This window comes from Oncorhynchus tshawytscha, linkage group LG25 (assembly GCF_018296145.1).
Source record: "Oncorhynchus tshawytscha isolate Ot180627B linkage group LG25, Otsh_v2.0, whole genome shotgun sequence".
In the NCBI taxonomy this organism is placed as follows: domain Eukaryota; kingdom Metazoa; phylum Chordata; class Actinopteri; order Salmoniformes; family Salmonidae; genus Oncorhynchus; species Oncorhynchus tshawytscha.
In genome coordinates, this window is record NC_056453.1 from 11644816 (window position 1) to 11665330 (window position 20515).

Genomic DNA, 20515 nt, shown 5'->3' on the forward strand with positions numbered 1-20515 from the left:
GTTAAGGTCATGGTTATGTTCATGGTGGTTCTATGGTTGTGTTTATGATCATGCTCATGGTGGTTCTATGGACATGGTCATGGTGGTTCTATGGTCATGGTCATGGTGGTTCTATGGTTTTGGTTATGATCATGGTGGTTCTATGCTTATGTTATGGCCATTATTATGGTGGCTCTATGGTTATGGTCATGGTGGATCTACGGTTATGGCCATGGCGGTTCGATGGTTGAGGTCATAGTTATGGTCATGGTGGTTCTATGATTGTGGTTATGGTCGTGTTGGTTCTATGGTTATGGTCATGGTGGTTCTATGGTTATGTTATGGTCATTATTATGGTGGTTCAATGGTTGTGGTTGTGTTATGGTCATGGTTGATCTACGGTCTATGGTCATTTATGAACATTTGACATCTTGGCCATGTTCTGTTATAATCTCCACTCGGCACAGCCAGAAGAGGACTGGCCACGCCTCATAGCCTGGTTCCTCTCTAGGTTTCTTCCTAGGTTTTGGCCTTTCTAGGGAGTTTTTCCTAGCCACCGTGCTTCTACACCTGCATTGCTTGCTGTTTGGGGTTTTAGGCTGGGTTTCTGTACAGCACTTTGAGATATCAGCTGTTGTAAGAAGGGCTATATAAATAAATTTGATTTGATATGGTTATGGCCATGTGTCACGGCTTTCTTCCTGGGAAGGAGAGGCGGACCAAAACGCAGCGTGGTTATAGTTCATGGTTCTTTAATAAGAAAACTCAAACATGAACAAACTACAAAACAATAAACGTGAAAACTGTAACAGTCCTAACTGGTGCATAAAACACAAAGACAGGAAACAATCACCCACAAAATACCCAAAGAATATGGCTGCCTAAATATGGCTCCCAATCAGAGACAACGATAAACACCTGCCTCTGATTGAGAACCAATCCAGGCAACCATAGACTTACCTAGACACCTAAAAGAACACAACCCCATAAATCTACAAAAACCCCTAGACAAGAAAACACATAAATCACCCATGTTACACCCTGGCCTAACTAAAATAATAAAGAAAACAAAGATAACTAAGGCCAGGGCGTGACACCATGGTCATGGTGGTTCTGTAGTTATGGCCATGGTCATGTTGTGGCTGTTCTATGGTTATGGTCATGGTGGTTCTATGGTTGTGGTTATGGACATTGTCATGTTGGTTCTATGGTTATGGTTATGGTCGGTGGTGATGATGTTGGAGAATCTGCCTCAATATTATTGCTCTCTGATACACCTCATGTAACTTCCAAGCCACAATCCATCCTCTAATTAGTTTGCACAGTTTGTCCACTAACTGTAAATGATTCTACTGGGCTATCTAAGGAATTAGATGGAGTATAAATATGGCTTAGTGTTCGTTTTCAGCCTCTGTCTGCACCATCTGTTTTGCTGTCTGACCACATTTCCACCTGTCTGCCTGCCTTCTAGCCAGCCTTCCCTCCTTTCTGTTTGTCTGTCTTCTTGAATCCTTTCCCACTCTTGTTGTCTCTATATCTCCATGCTGGCGTGTATGCTGCTTGATTGCAGGCATCCTTGAGAGTCTGCCCTCCTGCTTGGCCTCTCTGCGTCTCTACCTGCTTACATGCTAGTCTGCCTGCCGCCTCCTAGCCGGTGTTTGGTAGTCCAACACATGCACCATGGGCTAGCCTGTATGCTGCTTGCCTGCAGGTGATCATGTCCTCCTGTTTGCGTTTGATTCTCTGCCTGCCTGCTTGCTTGTCCGTCTGTGTCACTCTACCTGCTTGCATGCTAGTCTTCCTGCGGCCTGCCTGTTAGCCGGTGCTCTGTACTGGCCAACACAAGCATGTGGGGCTTAGCCAAGGCCGGCCACGGCCCTCATTATTAAAAGCGATGGCCAGGGCTCAGGGTCTGTCTGCACAAACACAGAGTGACGGAGAGGGGGAAAGGGAAACAGGCTCGCAGGGGATGAGGTTTCAATAAACGTCAGGCAGCGTCGGCTCTGTTTGGACTGCAAATTATTGCTGGCTGATGGTCTATTATTTTACAACCGAAGATCGCTGTCGAGAGAAAGGTAGAAGGGGGAATGAGAGAGGGAAATAAAAAACTCCGAAAGGCCGCCAAAGGGGAAAAAGGGTTACAAAATACTATAATAATCTCAGAAAATATTACTGGAGTGGCTGCAGCTCTAGCTAAGAATAGGCCAGAGAGTGCCTGGGGCTGATTTAACAGTAGATCGGAGAGAAGGTGGGGAGTCATGTGAGAGTCTTATAAAATCAACACCTTGTAGCAAAATAGGTTGCCTCAATTACTTCAAAGAAAATAAAAGACATTTGTCACTTTCGTATTACTTCCACTCTTCTATTGCCTTGGGGGATTTGGACCGTTTTAACTAATGGAGAACATGCATGGATATGTTAACTCAAGGATGGGTTTATGTTACTATTGCTGAATCTTTGTGATAACTAGTCCTTTATGGAGTATCAGCATGTGAAGTGTACCAGTTTTTGGTCATTATCCGTTTTATGGAGACATACATTTGTGAAATGAACACAAAAGCTTTGACTCCATTATACTTGGCTCGATAATATAACTCCTCCAAAAGTGATTTTCTTAGCCAGACAGCGAGACCAGAAGTACCTGTGCCGTCTGGGTCTGTGTGTTTTTCTACCCATGTTCCACTGAGCGAGACTACACGAGGAAGGCATCTGAGTGCCCGTGTGTGTGCTGTCTGCAGTTTCGTAACAGCGAACCGCGAATAGGTTTAAAAAGTCAACTAGCCGACAGGGAAAAGTCGTTTTCTTACCTCAATAAAATTAGCTTGGATTTTAGTGTTTTTCTAACACTCTTCTACTCCCTTAGTATTCTAGAACGCACCCAGTCTGGGCAGAAAAAAAAGGTGTAGCTTATAATGGGCGGGCCTCACTGGTGATTCCAGGCAAATTAAAATGCAACATTATATGGCCGGGCCAAGGTTAGGCTGCGTTTGTTGGGAAGCTGTTACAGCCATTTTTTTCTAGCCTCTCAATTGAGGTAATAAATTGAGGCTGATGGCTAATTTTAGGCGAAACCCAATACCTTTCGGTAAATTACGGGCCTAGCGAGACCTTTTAATCAAACTGCGTCTGGCGCTGTCGCCGATATAGAAATAAGCTGTATGATTATTTTTTTCTCAGGAAATAAATCTCTTGAGAATCTGTGTTCAGAAGTACTGCAGCCAGCGTCAGTCATGTTTCCGCCTCCCTGGGACAACAAGAGGGAGGCAGGCCACTTTGGCTTGGCACTGTGCAATGGCTGGTTTTAGTCAAGTCTGATTGCATGTGCAGCCTCAGTCTTGAGCCATTATAGTGTGCTTACAGTATGTGACTGCAGAGGTTTATAACAAAGGGAGCAGAGATATAAACATATGTTACACTAGGGCAAGAGGTGGTTGACAATGCCACTCGTCAAAGATCGATAGTGGTTGTGTAAGAATAGAGTTGCTTGAATGGAATACACAATGTAAAATGTATCGTGCTCAGTATATGAGCATATCTTCTCATTCTCAGACTGTTATCTTAAACCCAACAAAATGTGGACGTCAGTAAAAAAAAATCTGAATAGTCTCATGAAAAATATCCCAGTCAAAACACATTCATGAAGGTCTATGATATACTGAACATCCATTTCACATTTACCTCAGGGCCATCGGAGGCAGAAGAAACATTTTACAGGACTACAACTTTTCAGAACCTTAGCTGCCCGCCAAAAGCCACATCTCGTCCGCAGTCTCACAATCAACGGGTGATACCTAATAATTACACTGTGGAACCCAGTAAAAGGTCTAATCTGCCCCTGTAGCCTTTGAGAATTTACACGACACGCTCAGAGTAGCTGTCAACTCTTTCCCCAAGGTTCATGCGTGAGACTTCTGGGTTTCAGCAACGGAGGAAAAAGTGAATTTTGACTGCCACTGCATTAAACGTATTGTCTTACTTAATGAGATGGAAACGTGCAAATGATTACCAGCTATATAGAACCATGCTCAGCAGTCTGGTGTGGGTAGGATTAGTTTGAGATGTTGTGGTCGTAAAGTAGATATCCAGGCCTCCCCTTAAATAAAACTGAGATACACAGTATAAGGGAATCCGCTGGACTATGTATGAGAGTGCATATGTCAGGGAAAATGTGAGCCAGATTAGGGAATAGGTCTTTGTGTTTGGTTTCGATTTGTTCTACCCCATTGGAGCACTTTGAGTGCCTGGTCTAACCAAAGATCCCACATTTGGTCAGGTGTTATCTGATTGGGAAAAAGCTCTCAGGATCAAGAACACTTTTCTGTTGCCTAATAGAAACTTACCTCCAGGAACCATGAAGCCTTTGCTACTGTATGAGGATATATGGAAGTGGATATGACAGTAATTATATTATGCATCGATTATGACATTTCTACAATCCAATTAGAGGCAATCTCCTTTGAACAATCACAAGACAATTTAAGCAAAAGACCTACAATATGGTTTTGAGAAAATATTTTCTTGTACCTTAAAATAGCCACAATGAGGGCATGAAAAACAATACTGAATTGTTTGACCTTTTTAATCATTTGTAATTGTATCCAGAGAGTACAGATCAACAGCACCTGTCCCACATTTTGAGAGTAACACACAGCTTCTGTCAAAACCATTGGACAGAGGAGTGAGGGGGACGAGTTGGTGAACTATTGGTTGGGAATATGTGCTTTACGATTAGTTGGTCCTTCACCAACTTGTTTTTGCTTTTGCCTATTAAAACATCCTGGAGCTAATGAAGGCATTGATATCTCAGGACAATCTCAGGACAATCTCAGGACTATCTCAGGACTATCTCAGGACTGTCTCAGGACTATCTCAGGACAACGTTTGAGTCCTGCTTCTCCCTGCTTTTAAAGAAGCTGGTGAACTTCCATGGAAAACATGACAAAATGTTGGGAGGAAGGCATTCCAAGTCAGAATGACACCAATGACACATAAGCCATGTGATATGCTGGGAAAGAACCATGTTTTGAAGACCATCGCCCTTTAGGCTGCGGTGTGATTATGGCTAGTGCTCACGTAAAGAAGATTGAGACTCTTTAGCCTTTCATTTCATGTTGCCTTGATATCGTTTGAATAGATTTCTCTGGATTTCTCATGCATACATATATTTTTTTTTACATTGAAATGAGGTCTTTCGATTTTTTTATTTGCCGAACTCTTGATTTATTCCTCAGTCTGTGATTATTACAATTATGTGGCTTTTTAATTGACGGATATCATATTTATGTTTTCGGGAAAAAAACAGAGGTTGTAGAGGTTGCCAGGGACAATGATGTTTTTATGGGAGGATGGAGGATGGTGGGTATTTGGGCATACGTGCTGTTGCAGTTGTACCTGTGTGTGTGTGTTTGGGTGCATGTTTGCATGCATGCGTGTGTGTTTGCACTTATTTGCATGTGTGTGGGTGAGTGTTTGCTTGTGTGTGTTTGTGTTTTGATATGGGTGTAGGGGGTATGGGTGTGATTTAGAGCACCTGTCCTGTCACGTCACTCATGCTGCTGTTTGTTGCCTGCTCGGAACCTTCCGGATGACATCATCAAACGACGCGGGAAGAGGCCAAGACGCCTGCGGTGGGATGGCTGGAGCGGATCCTGTTTGTGTGTGTGTCTCCTGGTGACCCACTCTCCACAGTCCTAAAAATAAAGACACCTCCGTCCTGCAGTTCTAGGCAAAGTATGAAAATATAAACCAACAATCATACCAAGGGCTAATTATTGTTCCATAAGAACTTTTGTGTATACTGAATGTTTGTGTATATATCCTGGCCTCTTGTCTGCCGGTGTTCTATACAAGGACACACTCTCTGTTCTCAACAGGAGCTACACCACTAGTTGTCTGCCTAGAGGATGTGGTTCCTGACTCACTATATAGCAGCCTAGGAGTCAATTGAATCTCAACTATCAAACTACCTCTACCCACATGTACCCATTCCTCCTCTGTCTGTACAGTGAAAGGTTCATGTCTCTGTCAATTCCCCCACTCTGTCAGGAAGCGTAAGGACATTGGTTATTTTGTGTTTACCACAGGGTAGATTACAGGGGATATGCAGTTTCCACCTGCTAATCAACATGTAAGTGTTCTTCCACCTACTACCTCATATTTGTCAGGATTGGTATAATGACTCGTGTCTATCTTACACACCCACCACCTCATTTCCTGTTCCCGAAAAATTCTCCTGCCTGAAACTTAGCTTGAGCTGGAAAAATGTCACAGTGAGATGCAAATGTAAGAAAATAGAACAAATAACAAATAACAAACCGCATCTTAATCTAAACAAAATATATTGAATTTCAGGTGACTTATTATGCAAAGGAGACAGATTGGACTGCCCAAACATAAAAGCCCAGCATGCTTTGCATGACCATAAAGATATAACAATTTCAAGAAGTATACACTTTTGGAGAAAACTGTACAAAGTCAGGTAGACCTAAAATGTTAAAGAAACATTATGGGATGGACACCAAATGGAAAAAGGTGTGTGTTTGCGTGTGTGTGTGTGTGTGTGTGCTCACTTGTGTGCATGTGTGCGCCACTGCACGTGTATCTGTGCCTGTGCACTTGCATGTGAGTGTGCATGTACCTATATTTTTATGTGTGAATCTGGCCACATGCCTGTTTTTTTATTTCGTTCCGTGACGGCGGAGCGTGGCTGACAAAGAAGAGGGACTGTTTCGATCCGGTAAGTCAGCGAAGAACCCGTGCTCCCTTAATGACAGTGAAAACAAACAGTGGTGAATGGGTGCTTGGTCCCTCCTGAAACCACAGGCCCCTTACGGGAAGAGCCTGTCCAGTCCAGGGCTAGGCCTACAGGAAGACCCCGGCGCCAAGGAGTTAAAATGCCCCCTGTGTGTGTGTGTGTGTGTGTGTGTGTGTGTGTGTGTGTGTGTGTGTGTGTGTGTGTGTATGACCTACAAGGCTGCAGGGGATCAGCTGGGAAACAGACAGTGCAGCCAGAGAGGTATCACGAGGGGAGACTTCCCAATCACGAACAGCAACAATATTATCCTGCCATTGACTGACACACTGTGATTTATGAGTCCAGGGGAAGGGTAAACTGGCTTCATGTCCTGAATATGAAGAACATATACCAAGGACCCAATTCACTGTAATAGTATACATGTTTGTAATGTAAGATGATAAGTAAGGATAAAAGTTCAACTTTAATTTTGGTTTTCTTTTGTCGTTCTAGAAGTGGTAGAATATGAGCAACTGAAGCATGGGTACGAGTGGAGAAGGTGAGTTGATACGGTACAGTATGTGTGTGTGTGTTTGTCAGACATACAGACAGAGTGGTGCTGAACATATGTTTGTACGTGCGTGTGCTTTCACTGCTCTGCCACTATCTCTCTGTATTAGATCCTTTACAGTGTACAGATCTGATGCTTGGCTAAAAACGATGTATCTTTCTCTTCCAAACAGCCTTGGCAGGCCTACTGAGATGCCAGCTTTCCAAGGTTCATGGATGTGTACTGTCTGATCTGTTTCACTCCCACTTCCAAACAGCTGTTGTTTTTGGACCTGGGCCAACAGAGAGGATTAAATATTGCTCAAAACAAACTTTTTCAAAACACCCTGCAGCATCGAATGTCTCTACTGTGACAAAGCAAACATTAGCAGGAATGAAGGTGCATTCCACCTTGTTTATGGGCAATATATGTGACGTGCTATTTCGGTATCCAAGGATAATATTTTATATTAAAAAATATGTGTAAATATAAAATATCTTCTTACAGCACATTTCAACACGTTCTCCTCTGTTTGGCACTGCATTAATTTATCACAAAGCATTTTATGAAACTGGTGTAGAGCGTAAGAAAACTGCAAATATTTAACTTTGGCATACAATTTACAAGGGCATGTGATTATATCATGAAATATTGTCCAAATATTGAGATGGAAAGGAATCTTTAAAAAAACAAACGCTTTGTCTGAACATTTGAAAAACACTAACGTCATATGGTACAACCGACATTACAACCGACATTACGACCCACATAACATTGTTTTTATCCATGTGTCATTACATGGCATCAAAGCCGACACTGTGGTGGACCCCTCCCAATCAAGATAATCAAATCTCCCACAAATCTTCGCAAATCTCACATCTCTGTACACAATCCTCTGTCATTTTCAATGTAATTTGCTACAACCACTAAAAACCTATTAAAATTGTGTGTAATTTTAAAAATCATGTATTTGTTATTAAAGATTAAGGTGCGTATGAAACGTAGAGTTAAAAGCCACTTTATGTCAATTATGCCTCCTGTTTTCAGTCACTCACCTACCTACAATGATGATGTCTTCCTATTTGCATAACCTGGTAAGCAGACGAGGGGACAAGATAACTTGCCATGACAGGCCGACTGAGAGGCAGTTTAGGAGAATTTAGAGTACACATTATCCATTTCGATAGCTGGGCTTATTAGCTACACCATTATACAGGTTACTGTGAATAAAAGTACTACTCTTTATTTAGCTAGCTAGATTATTATTATAAAGCATATTCGCTAGCTAGCTGAGCTCGCTTGCTCATTAGCCATAGCTGACAGGCTTAACTTCTTTCTTATTAGCTAATGTTTTCTAGCTGGCTTGCTAAATAGCTTTCTAGATAGCTATGTTTTTGGCTGAAATGGGCTGGAACCCTCATGCATGAAGTAGGCTACATCCCTAGCCAGTTCATGTATGATCAGACACTGTTTGTAAGGCTGGGCTGGGCTGGTTTGTGGACACTCCAAGCTGTTAGATGACACGTGTTAGCCAATAGTGTAGGGTAATCTGCAATAAAATGTTTCAACAACAAGATGATGAATGCCTGAAGTGCCTGCATTAAAAGAAGGTTTTGAAATAAACTACAGCTCAAGTCTCAATCATTTCAGATTTGTAGTCATATGAGGGGAACTAAACCCCATTTTGCAAGGTCAAGTCTGTGTGCGGTAAAATCTGTAGAAATCTGTAATAATGTCTTCCTAGCACACCATGTACCTGCCAAATAAATATTTATTTGCAAGTAAAACTAAATGCATGCTCTTCAATCGATCACTGCCCGCCACCTGCCCGCCGGTCCAGCATCACTACTCTGGACGGCTTTGACCTAGAATACGTGGGCAACTACAAATACCTAGGTGTCTGGTTAGACTGTAAACTCTCCTTCCAGACTCACATTAAGCATCTCCAATCCAACATTAAATCTAGAATCGGCTTCCTATATCGCAACAAAGCCTCCTTCACTCATGCTGCCAAACATACCCTCGTAAAACTGACCAACCTACCGATCCTCGACTTCGGCGATGTCATCTGTAATATAGCCTCCAACACTCTACTCAACAAATCGGATGCAGTCTATCACAGTGCCATCCGTTTTGTCACCAAAACCCCATACACTACCCATCACTGCGACCTGTTTGCTCTCGTTGGTTGGCCCTCGCTTCATACTCGTCGCCAAACACACTGGCTACAGGTTATCTACAAGTCTCTGCTAGGTAAAGCCCCGCCTTATCTCAGCTCACTGGTGACCATAGCAGCACCCACTCATAGCACGCACTCCAGCAGGTATATCTCACTGGTCACCCCCAAAGCCAATTCCTCCTTTGGTGGCCTTTCCTTCCAGTTCTCTGCTGCCAATGACTGGAACGAACTGCAAAGATCACTGAAGCTGGAGACTCATATCTACCTCACTAGCTTTAAGCACCAGCTGTCAGAGCAGCTCACAGATCACTGCACCTGTACATAGCCCATCTGTAAACATCCCATCTATCTACCTCATCCCCATACTGTATTTATTTATTTATCTTGCTCCTTTGCACCCCAGTATCTTTACTTGCACATTCATCTTCTGCACATCTACCATTCCAGTGTTTAATTGCTATATTGTAATTACTTCACCATCATGGCCTATTTATTGCCTTAACTCCCTTATCTTACCTCATTTGCACTCACTGTATATAGACTTTTTCTTTTCTTTTTTCCACTGTATTATTGACTGTATGTTTTGTTTATTCCATGTGTAACTCTGTGTTGTTGTATGTGTCGAATTGCTACGCTTTATCTTTGCCAGGTCGCAGTTGCAAATGAGAACTTGTTCTCAATTAGATACAACGTTAAATAAAACATTTTTTAGCATTTGGGTATATAGTGTATGTTTTAAGATCTGCTTAATGACTTAATGACAGCTTTCAGAGCCTGCGTTCTGGAATTAAAGGGGCAATCTAGCATTGGTACAAACCATGAAATCATTTTCATTTCATGGATGATCAATCATCAGGTCCACAGTTCTGTCTACGAATTTGTTTGTTTCTTTGTTGTTTGTTTGAACCCCAGATTCCCTCTTTTTTACAACATGGTGTAACTTCTATTAGCCATTCCCAAATGTTTCCAGTTACAGAAATATTGTTTATTTTTTCCTCAAACATACTACAGCGATCATGCTACATCTTTGATTTTTTTTTAAAAACAGAAACATCTATATAGACAGCAGTAGCGGGTAAAATCACGGAGGGCAAAATCACCGAGGGTAAAATCACCGAGGGTAAAATCACGGAGGGAGCCAAGCCAGTAAAAAAAAACATATGATAATTGCGTTGTTTGCTCTATAACCCATTCGTTCGTACATCACTGTGATATACAAGAAGTCCGTGACAACACAGTGGAGGAATACATTCAATTACACATATGTTTCATCACAAAACCGGAGCGCAACATCTGTCCTGTGAAGTCCACAAAGCAAATGTTGCACGTCATAGCAATTGCAGCATAGTCAAGCAAGTTCGTGTTTTCGACAGTTTACTAAACAACTACTGGTTTAGAAACACAGAGTTACCGCAAGTCAGCAGAGACAGGAACACTGCTTCCGCTATTCCAGCACCATTTCACCTTAAACAGTCCAGCCTCATCAAATCAACAAGGCTGTATATGCTTAGTTTAAGATACCAAAAACAATTTAGTCCAATCAATGTTGCTAAATATCATAACGGCTGTCCATGGTACTGATTTCTGTCTGTGTGTGTCTGTTTGTGGGTGCGGGCTCAAGTAAAACATTTTTTTTTTTTACTCAACCTACTTGTAGACTAGTTGAATGCTATCGCCATCCTTCTCTCTTTCATGTTGGCAAAATTGTCTATGGCTCAGTACAGTGCACTTTTAGTTTTTGTTGTCATTGGCTAACTAGCTAAAATGCTTGCTAGCCTAACTTCCTTGCATGTGCAACAACGAAGCAGCTCAGTTAGCCAGCGAGTTAACATGAGCCTACTAGGTTACATATTGAACTTGAATCATCTCAGACCAGTGGCACAGCATATTCATTTATGTTTATTAGATCAGAATCGCCGTCATAATCATTGGCCTGTACAGAGAATTAAGCAAAACCACAAGTCCAAATCCCCATCTCCATCTAGACCAGAAACAGATATATTTTTCAGAAAATTCAGTTTTGTTTTGGAAGCCAAATCCAAACTGGCCTCCCTTGGGGGGCATTTTGCTTCACCAGGACAACCCACTGTTGAGCTCAGCTCAACGCTGATTGGCTAATTCTTTTATACATTTTTTTTTATCAAGGGAGGTCAAACGCTTGCTGGCATCAATCAATCAAATGCAACAGCAGCAACATGTTATGCTCTTTTTGTCCAGACAGCATCAGATTCAAAGGCTACACATACTGAGACAGAGGGGCACTGTATCCCTTGCTCAGATGATTTCTCTGGTGAGATTCAGCCACTTGCGAATTGATGGACAATTATAAAAACTCAGAGCAATAAAAAAAATGTATTGGTCAAATACTTGTGGAATGTTGGCATCCCTTGGCATCCATGAATACACGCCACTGATAGACAGTTCCTATAAAATGTGTGTTACCAAGTGAGTATCGCAATATGGCTGCCTGCAATTGATCCGTTTTTTTTGCATTTCTCAATGTGTATGCATCTGAAATAGTCTGTAAATTCTCATTTAAAAAAATTATTTTGTAATAATAAGCAAAAAAGTAATAAATATAGCAAATTATAGTGGTTGCACTATGTGACATTTTCACAAGACTTAACGTGTAGATCTTGTTTAAAAATGCAATTAAACATATATTTTCAGTTTTCAACTGTCATTAGTTCGTAGACAAGACTTGTGAAAAGATAAAAACCCGTATTTAAATGTTCAGTAACACCTTTTTTCACTTTTGAAAAACATATTTGTCAATGACTGACGGATGGAAATAATATGAACTATGATGTGTGTGCGCTCTGGAGGTTAGTTCCACTGCTGGTCACTCTCCTATGTTTTAAACCAGCTGGTTTGTTCAACCTGAAAGTGATGCAAGAGAGGTTGATGTTGCACTATGTTGTATGCAGAGATGTGTCATTTAAAATTAAAATAAAAGAAGTCAACAAAGGCAACAACAAAAGAATCACAGCCAGAACAAAAATAATGCATATAATCAGTTCTGAAATGAGAAGGTTTCATTTCTATATTGATCAACTTGTGTAAACTAGACAGACTGCGAAACAGTGGGGAAGACACAGAAAGAGTCATCCATAGAGTTCACGTGCCTTTTCATGTGGTGAAACTTCACATAGTTCCATCACCGCGCCCTGGGCTGTCCTCCGAACCCACAAAAAAAAGAAAAAAAAGAAGACTATCCTGGGTTCTAGACCTGTCGTCAGGGTGTAAAATATCCCCTCTCTGTTGTGCTTCCTCCCTGTGGAACCTGTGTTCTCCCCGCTGTCTCTCTCTCTCTCTCTCTCTCTCTCTCTGATCCTGTTCTGCTCCCTGTCTCCCTTACACCCTAGTGTGAGACACCCTGATGATGGGACTTTACCGTGTCGGGGGCTGATGACGTCACTGTGAAAATAAACCTGATCTAAAAATAGCCTTGCGACGTCAGGTGTTGATACACCCACAGTTTACAGGGACAGCTCGATGACGAGAGTGTGTCAGAGTTCTGGTAGCACAGTCACACCTCCCAGACTCCCTGTCTGTGTGTAAATAAAACACTGGATCCTCTGTGTGTGTGTGTGTGTGGGGGGGGGTGGTGGTAAATGAGTTTGCTTAGATGGAAAGCAATACAATATCTTGTTAAATCAAGCTAAACACCCGGTTGGTTGATTTAGGTAAATGCCAATGTCATGAAAGATGATATCATAGAGCAACTATTATTTAGCTAATCAGTTGCTTGGAAAGCACACATTGTTAAACCATTGGAAATATATCTATTTTTTTTTAAGTATAGTTCTTGCCAAGCAGAAGTATCTTCTCATCTGCCTGCCTGTGTTGCGCTCAAGTAGCAGGAGTCCTAGTCATTACAGGTAGAGACAGAGTTATGGTCTATGAGTCCAGGCAACATTACCACAGAGAAAAAACATGCTTTGTCACTCAGTAATATCTCACACCTTCGACACACATATTAAGAAGATAAACAAGACCCTGACAATCACGTCACTTCTTCACTCTTTCCAGAGATGATCTGAGTTGACCCTGCTGAGGGAAACTACATTTGTGGAGGCATAATTCTGCCCATAACACTAGTTTTGGGTGTCTGGAGTTACAGCACGTGCAGCGACCACAGCAGCTCTCCTAGAGAGTTTTAATATGTGCTCTGCGTTGAGGTTGTAATGTTCTTTAGCAGGTTGTTCTAAGCTGTTTTTCTGTGTAACCACACTTGGTACTGCCAAGTGGGTAGGCTAATATGTACATGGTGTGGCCTAGATGTGTCTTCTCTGACTAGCATGTTGTTATATCTCAGGTTTATGGTAACCATGCACAATACCACAGAGAGATGGGTGCTCTCTCTCATGCGTGCCACCACTGACCGCAAATGTCAAGGAGTTATGCTAACGCAATGCATTTTGGGAAATTATCTACCCAATAAGAGGGAATGGAAAACCCAAAATGAGGTGGTAGGGATTTTTATGACTTGTCGCTCTCATGGTATTGACGTCTACCTACGATTCTGGAGTCCAAGAGCAAGTCACTGATTGGCACATCTAACCTCATACCGCCTGTATTGAAAAAGTGATGCGGCGTGGGAAAGCGATCCCATCTCCTTACCTGATTGATGCTTCCTTAAAGGTTGTGTACCTCCTCTACCTCGGTCTGCCAAACTGGCCTTAGACCAACTTAGGGGAGCCGGCTAGATCTCCGACCCTGTCTTAGGAGCCTATTCCTTCTCCATGTGTTGACACATTTGTTGTGGAGTGTCAATAAGTCATCTCTTAATGTCTTCCAGCATATCATCATGCGTGCCTCTGGGAAGGCTTTCCACAGTCCTGGAAAGTGCCATGCAATAATAAATGAGAACGGTGATTATATTGCGTATAAGCAGTAGCCACAGTAGCATGTTAGAGTAATGATAGCGTAATGGGCCTCCGCCTGAGTAACTGGGAACGGATTCATCCCATGCCCCATCCAGGAAGATGAGCGAGCGAAAGAGAGAGAGAGACAACAAAAGGGCAACCAGTGGAGAACAAACACCATTGTAAATACCTATATTTATCTGTTTATTTATTTTCCCTTTCGTACTTATTATGACACTGTACATAGCCAATAACATAACATTTGAAATGTATATATTAATTTCAAACTTTTGTGAGTGTAATGTTTACTGTTAATTTCTGATGGTTTATTTCACTTGTTTGTTTCCCTTTAGTTTATTGTCTATTTCACTTGCTTTGTCAATGTAAACATATGTTTCCCATGCCAATAAAGCCCTTTGAATTGAAAGATAGAGAATGGGGGGAGGGGGGGGCATTCCTCAGGGCTTTCAAGTGTATCAGCGAGGTATGTTTATCATTTAGGTGAGTTAGTGTGTCTTTGATGTGGCCTGTCTTCAGTGCCAGGGGTCATCTGCCTCACCCTGACGTCTCTGTCACCAGGAGATAGACGACCTGTTTTCCTCTGAACTGACAGACTAGAGGCTCCTCATTGTACTCTTCAGGATCCTTTTTGGCTTTGTGATCCTTGGCCCATCAGAACAGCTCCTAAAACTACCATGACAGATGCTGGCAGGAGATGTTTGAAAAGTCATGTTTGGATTATGTATTTCACCGAATTTCCACGTGTGTGATCCTAGACTAGTATCTGTGTGTTTTATGTCGAAATATATGTTTTGATCAAAGTTTATCACTGGGATTTAGTATGTGTTTTGACATTGTTAGAACAAGAAACGGAAGCAGATCGAAATATTTCTTCTCGTGCACATCGAGATAAATAGACGCTGTAAAGCAGGAGGAAGTGAATGTATTCATGTACAATGATGATATTTATTACGTTCAGATAGAATGATGCCTTAGCAACGTTGTGTTAGTTCAGGTCAGTACTTCATAAAGCTTACATAAATACTTACATAAAGCTCTTGTGCTTCTGTCCTTGAACACATGTTGCCCGTCCGAACTGAGGAAAAACACCATAATCAGACAACCACTGATGAGTCACTAATGAAATGGACCGTGGGTGGAAACCTGATATTGCCTACCAGAATGTTTTCACTAAAGCAATGTCATTACTACAATGTGAGTCCAACCAGGATTTCATGTGGTGAATTGTGTGCAAAGGGTCTAGCTGGTAAAAAATAAAATAAAGATAATCAGGGGTGGCCACCAGCCAGTTCAAAAGAAGAAGGAATTGACGCCAAGTTGCTTGTTTTATCTGGACAGTGATATACTTGCATCATAGTAGCTCTCCAAAAATAATGTCAGACCCAGATGACTCAAAGAGAAAATAGTGAACTTGATGAACTGTCTCTTCAGCTGAACTCCAGATCCGCATTTAGTGGAGCAAAGCAGCTTTTGCAGATTGATGCTTTTCATACTTGTGTTGTTGGACTTGGTGAATGGATGTTTCAGGCAAAGTGTTCATAACAAGAATTGAAGCTTTCTGCCAATACCAGATATGTCTATGTCCTGGGAAATGTTCTTGTTACTTACAACCTCATGCTTATCGCATTAGCCTACGTTAGCTCAACCGTCCCACCGGGGACCCACAGGGGACCCACAGGGGACCCACGGGGGACCCAATAGACTTCAGTCAGCTATTGATCAAGAGAATGGTTGATGGATAGGAAGAGAGCTCAAACTACAGACGTGGCTATCACAACTTTTCACAATTTACACATTTTGGTAACACTTCACGGCATGTGCCCTTATGCATGCTTTCATGATGCCTTTATAACAGCTATATAACACATTTGAATATTTGTCATAAGCTGTAATAAGTTCTCGTAAGTAGTTATGAGTAACCCCCATATGATGTTGTAAATATATGATGTTAATTGGTGGTATAGATGACCGTTCATCCAGTTGTCATGTGCTCTAATTTCAACTGTTAATAGCAACTGCTGTTACACAGTCTGGATGACAATTTATGTCATATGATATTACATAAGAGTCTACATACAAGATGTTATAATGGGATTATTTCATTTTCCAACCCTATGTCACCTCTGTGTGTAAGGTTAGGGTTAGGTTAAGGGTAGGGGTTAAGGTTAGGGGTTAGGGTAGGGACGTCCCAAGGTTCCCGGATAGCACAAACCTGTTAATTTTGCTTATCATGTGAAATGTTATTAAGTCACACCCTTCTTCTGATTTCAGCGATATGATTCGATGACACAAGATCTGTCAAAAACGTTTAATTGGATCTGCAACCTGTCAATTTCTGTCAGCCAATTATCAAGCTGAAAATGTATGGTCAGTTTGGAGATCCAATGAAACATTTTTGAGAGCACTCTTGCCAGCGAATCATATTGCTGAAACTGGAAGAAGAAAGGTGGGACAAACAGAAGATGGGAGAAGAGAAGACCTTAACGTGTGAAATAGTGAGTTGCCAGATCACAAAAATGCCTGTAATTTCCTGTCAAATTAGAAAAGAATGTCACAGTGTGACAATCTTGCATTAATCATCAGCATCTCACATTACCCAAATTCCCCCTGGATGAAAATAGATGACAGTGTACTTGTATGTGGGGTGTGTGTTCTGATGTTGACATTTCTGGCCACATTCCAAGATCTAACCTGTTTTTGGTATCGGAGAGTATCAGCAACAAATCATCAAAACAGGATATGTAACTGGCAGGTGATTGCGCCTTGTCAGGTCTGGACAATTGAGGAGTCGAAAAACATTGCCTGGCACATGACAGTGATTTCAATTTACTCAAGCGGCCTGTGTAGTCCACAGATCTCAACCTAATGGGCTGTAGGCAGCATGAATGTACCGCTGTCCAGCACGGACCAAAATCCCTGTGGAACGTTTCCGTCATCTTGTAAAATGCCTCAAAAAATTCAGTCTGTTCTGGAGGCAAAGGGGGGTCTGACCCAATACAGGATACGGGTACTTAAAAATTGGCAGGTGTGTATATATATATATATATATATATATATATATATATATATATATATATATATATATATCACTTAATAATGTCTTTGTTTTTGCACATTTTTGTGTACGAGATCTTCAGTTTGTTGGCAATTTCTCATACATTGGAGGTGATGGACGCCATCCCATGTTGGTCTATGCTGGAGGTATAGCCTATAGCATAAATGAGTTCAGACAGCCCCATAGTAAACTAAGCCTTAAGCATCTCACTCGCATCAGGGAATCTCGTCCTATGGACCATCAAAGAGCAGCTTCACCACGAGTTTCCCTGCCCTCCGCAAGGCTATAGACATAAGTCCCCTCTGGAATGGAAAACAGGCCTCAGTAGAAAGGGGTGCAGGGGAGGGAGGGGTGTTGGTGTGGGGGAGACGGGGAGATGGGCGAGGGAAAGGGTCTGTAGGAGGAAGGAGGTGGGCTCGTGATTGAGGTAGTCAACCAGTGAGAACTGTTTAGCTGTGGTAGTCATACTTTTATTGTCCTGCTGTCACATTTTATACTGGTGGATGTTTAATGTTTTAATGGTGGCCCAGCTGACTAAGCATGTCTGTCTGGTCTGGTCACACCACATAAAGCATGGCATATACACAGTATATACCAGTGGAGGCTGGTGGTAGGATCTATAGGAGGACGGGCTCATTGTAATAGCTGGAATGGAATAAATGGAACAGTATCAAACACATCAAGCATATGGAAACCACATGTTTGACATCATTGACATGTTTAACTCCATTCCAGCCATTACAATGAGCCTGTCCTCCTATAGCTCCGCCCACCAGCCCCCACTGGTATATACACTGACTATACTAAACATTAGGAACACCTTACTAATATTGAGTTGCATCCCCCTTGCCCTCAGAAGAGCCTCAATTCTTTGGGGCATGGACTCTACAAGGTGTCGAAAGCATTCCACAGGGATGCTGGCCTATGTTGACTCCAATCCTTCTCACAGTTGTGTCAAGTTGGCTGGATGTCCTTTGGGTGGTGGACCATTCTTGATACACATTGAAAACTGTTGAGCGTGAAAATCCCATCAGCGTTGCAGTTCTTTACACAAACCAATGCACCTGGCACCTACAATCATACCCTGTTCAAAGACACTTAAATATTTGCCCATTCACCCACTGAATGGCACACATACACAATCCATGTCTAAATTGTCTCAAGGCTTAAAAATCCTTCTTTTACCTGTCTCTTCCCCTTTATCTACACTGATTGAAGTGGATTTAACAAGTAAGTAACATCAATAAGAGATCATAGCTTTCAACTGAATTCACCTGGTCAGTCTATGTCATGGTAAAAATAGGTGTTCTTAATGTTTTGTATACTCAGTGCATATACACCGGCCAGTCTCTTAGATACACCACCCCGTTCACGAAAATGGATCGCTCCTACAGACAGTGAGTCACGTGGCCATAGCTCGTTATATAAATCAGGCAGACAGGCATCGAGGCATTCTGTTACTGTTCTATTGAACTTTAGAATGGGCATCTCAAAAATGGCCGCACTCCTGGACTATTCACGCACAACAGTGTCTAGGGTTTATCGAGAATGTTGCGACAAACAAAAAAACGTCCAGTCTGCTGCAGTCCTGTAGGCGAAAACAGCTCGTTGATGAGACAGGTCGAAGGAAAATGGAAAGAATTGTGCAAGAAAACAGGAGGGCCACAAAGCAGACAAATAACGGCGCAGAACAACAGTGGTGTGCAGAACGGCAACTTGGAATGCACAACTCGTCGGCCCTTGTCATGGATGGGCTATTGCAGCAGACGACCACACCAGGTTCCACTACTATCAGCTAAAAACAAGAAGAAGTGTCTCCAATGGGCACACGCGATCACCAACACTGGACAATTGAGGAGTCGAAAAACATTGCCTGGAACATGACAGTGATTTCAATTTACTCAAGCGGCCTGTGTAGTCCACAGACCTCAACCTAATCGAACATCGTTGAGATGAGATGGAATGGGCTGTTAGCAGCATGAATGTACCGCTGTCCAAAATGCAGCAACTGCGTGATGCCATCACATCAGCACGGACCAAAATCCCTGTCAAACGTTTCTGAGACCTTGTAAAATGCCCCAAACAATTCAGTCGGTTCTGGAGGCAAATGGGGGTCTGACCCAGTACTGGATACGGGTACCTAAAAAAATTAGCCGGTGTGTATGTATATATATATATATATATCTCTATATATATATATATATATATATATCACTTTGTAATGTCTTTGTTTTGGCACATTTTTGTGTACGAGATCTTCAGTTTGTTGGAAATTTCTCGCATGGAATAGCCTTCATTTCTCAGAACAATAACAGACTGATGAGTTTCGTTAGAAAGGTCTTTGTTTCTGGCCATTTTGAGCCTGTAATCGACCCCACAAATGCTGACGCTCCAGATACTCAAGTAGTCTAAAGGAGGCCTGTTTAATTGCTTCTTTAATCAGAACAACAGTTTTCAGCTGTGCTAACACAATTGCAAAAGGGTTTTCTAATGGTCAATCAGCCTTTAAAAGGATTTGCCATTTCCAGCTGCAATAGTCATTTACAACATTAACAATGTCTACACTGTACTTCTGATCAATTTTATGTTATTTTAATGGATAAAATGTGCTTTTCTTTCAAAAACCAGGACATTTCGAAATGACCCCAAACTTTTGAACGGTAGTGTACCTAGAAAAAGTGCCGTTGTGAGGCGGAAATGCTGCCCCACTCCACTCACTACCTGAAGAAATAACAAGGCACCTTCATGCCCTTCTAATTGGCTATTAACTTGTGTTTCCATGCATGTGCTGGACTAACAGGTACCTCTCTCGCTCTCTCTTTGTGCTGTGGTCTGGTAGGGATTTAGCATGGTTATAAACACAGTTTTGTCTAGGCCATAGTATTATTCTGATAATTGAGGTCAGGGGAAACTCAGTGGGTACCTCTTACCTTTTCACCCCGCTGGCACGGTGACATCCCTCAGGTCACCAGCTGAGTCCTGTCGTCACTGCGGTCCTAACAGTCATAGGCACAGTGCTCTGCTTCTTGTCTGGTGAAATGTTTTGTATTGAGAGTGAGATCCAGGAGGGGTGCTGGCTGTTAGGCAGTGGAACACAGAAAAAGCCATATCACTGTCCAGTGTCTGTGTT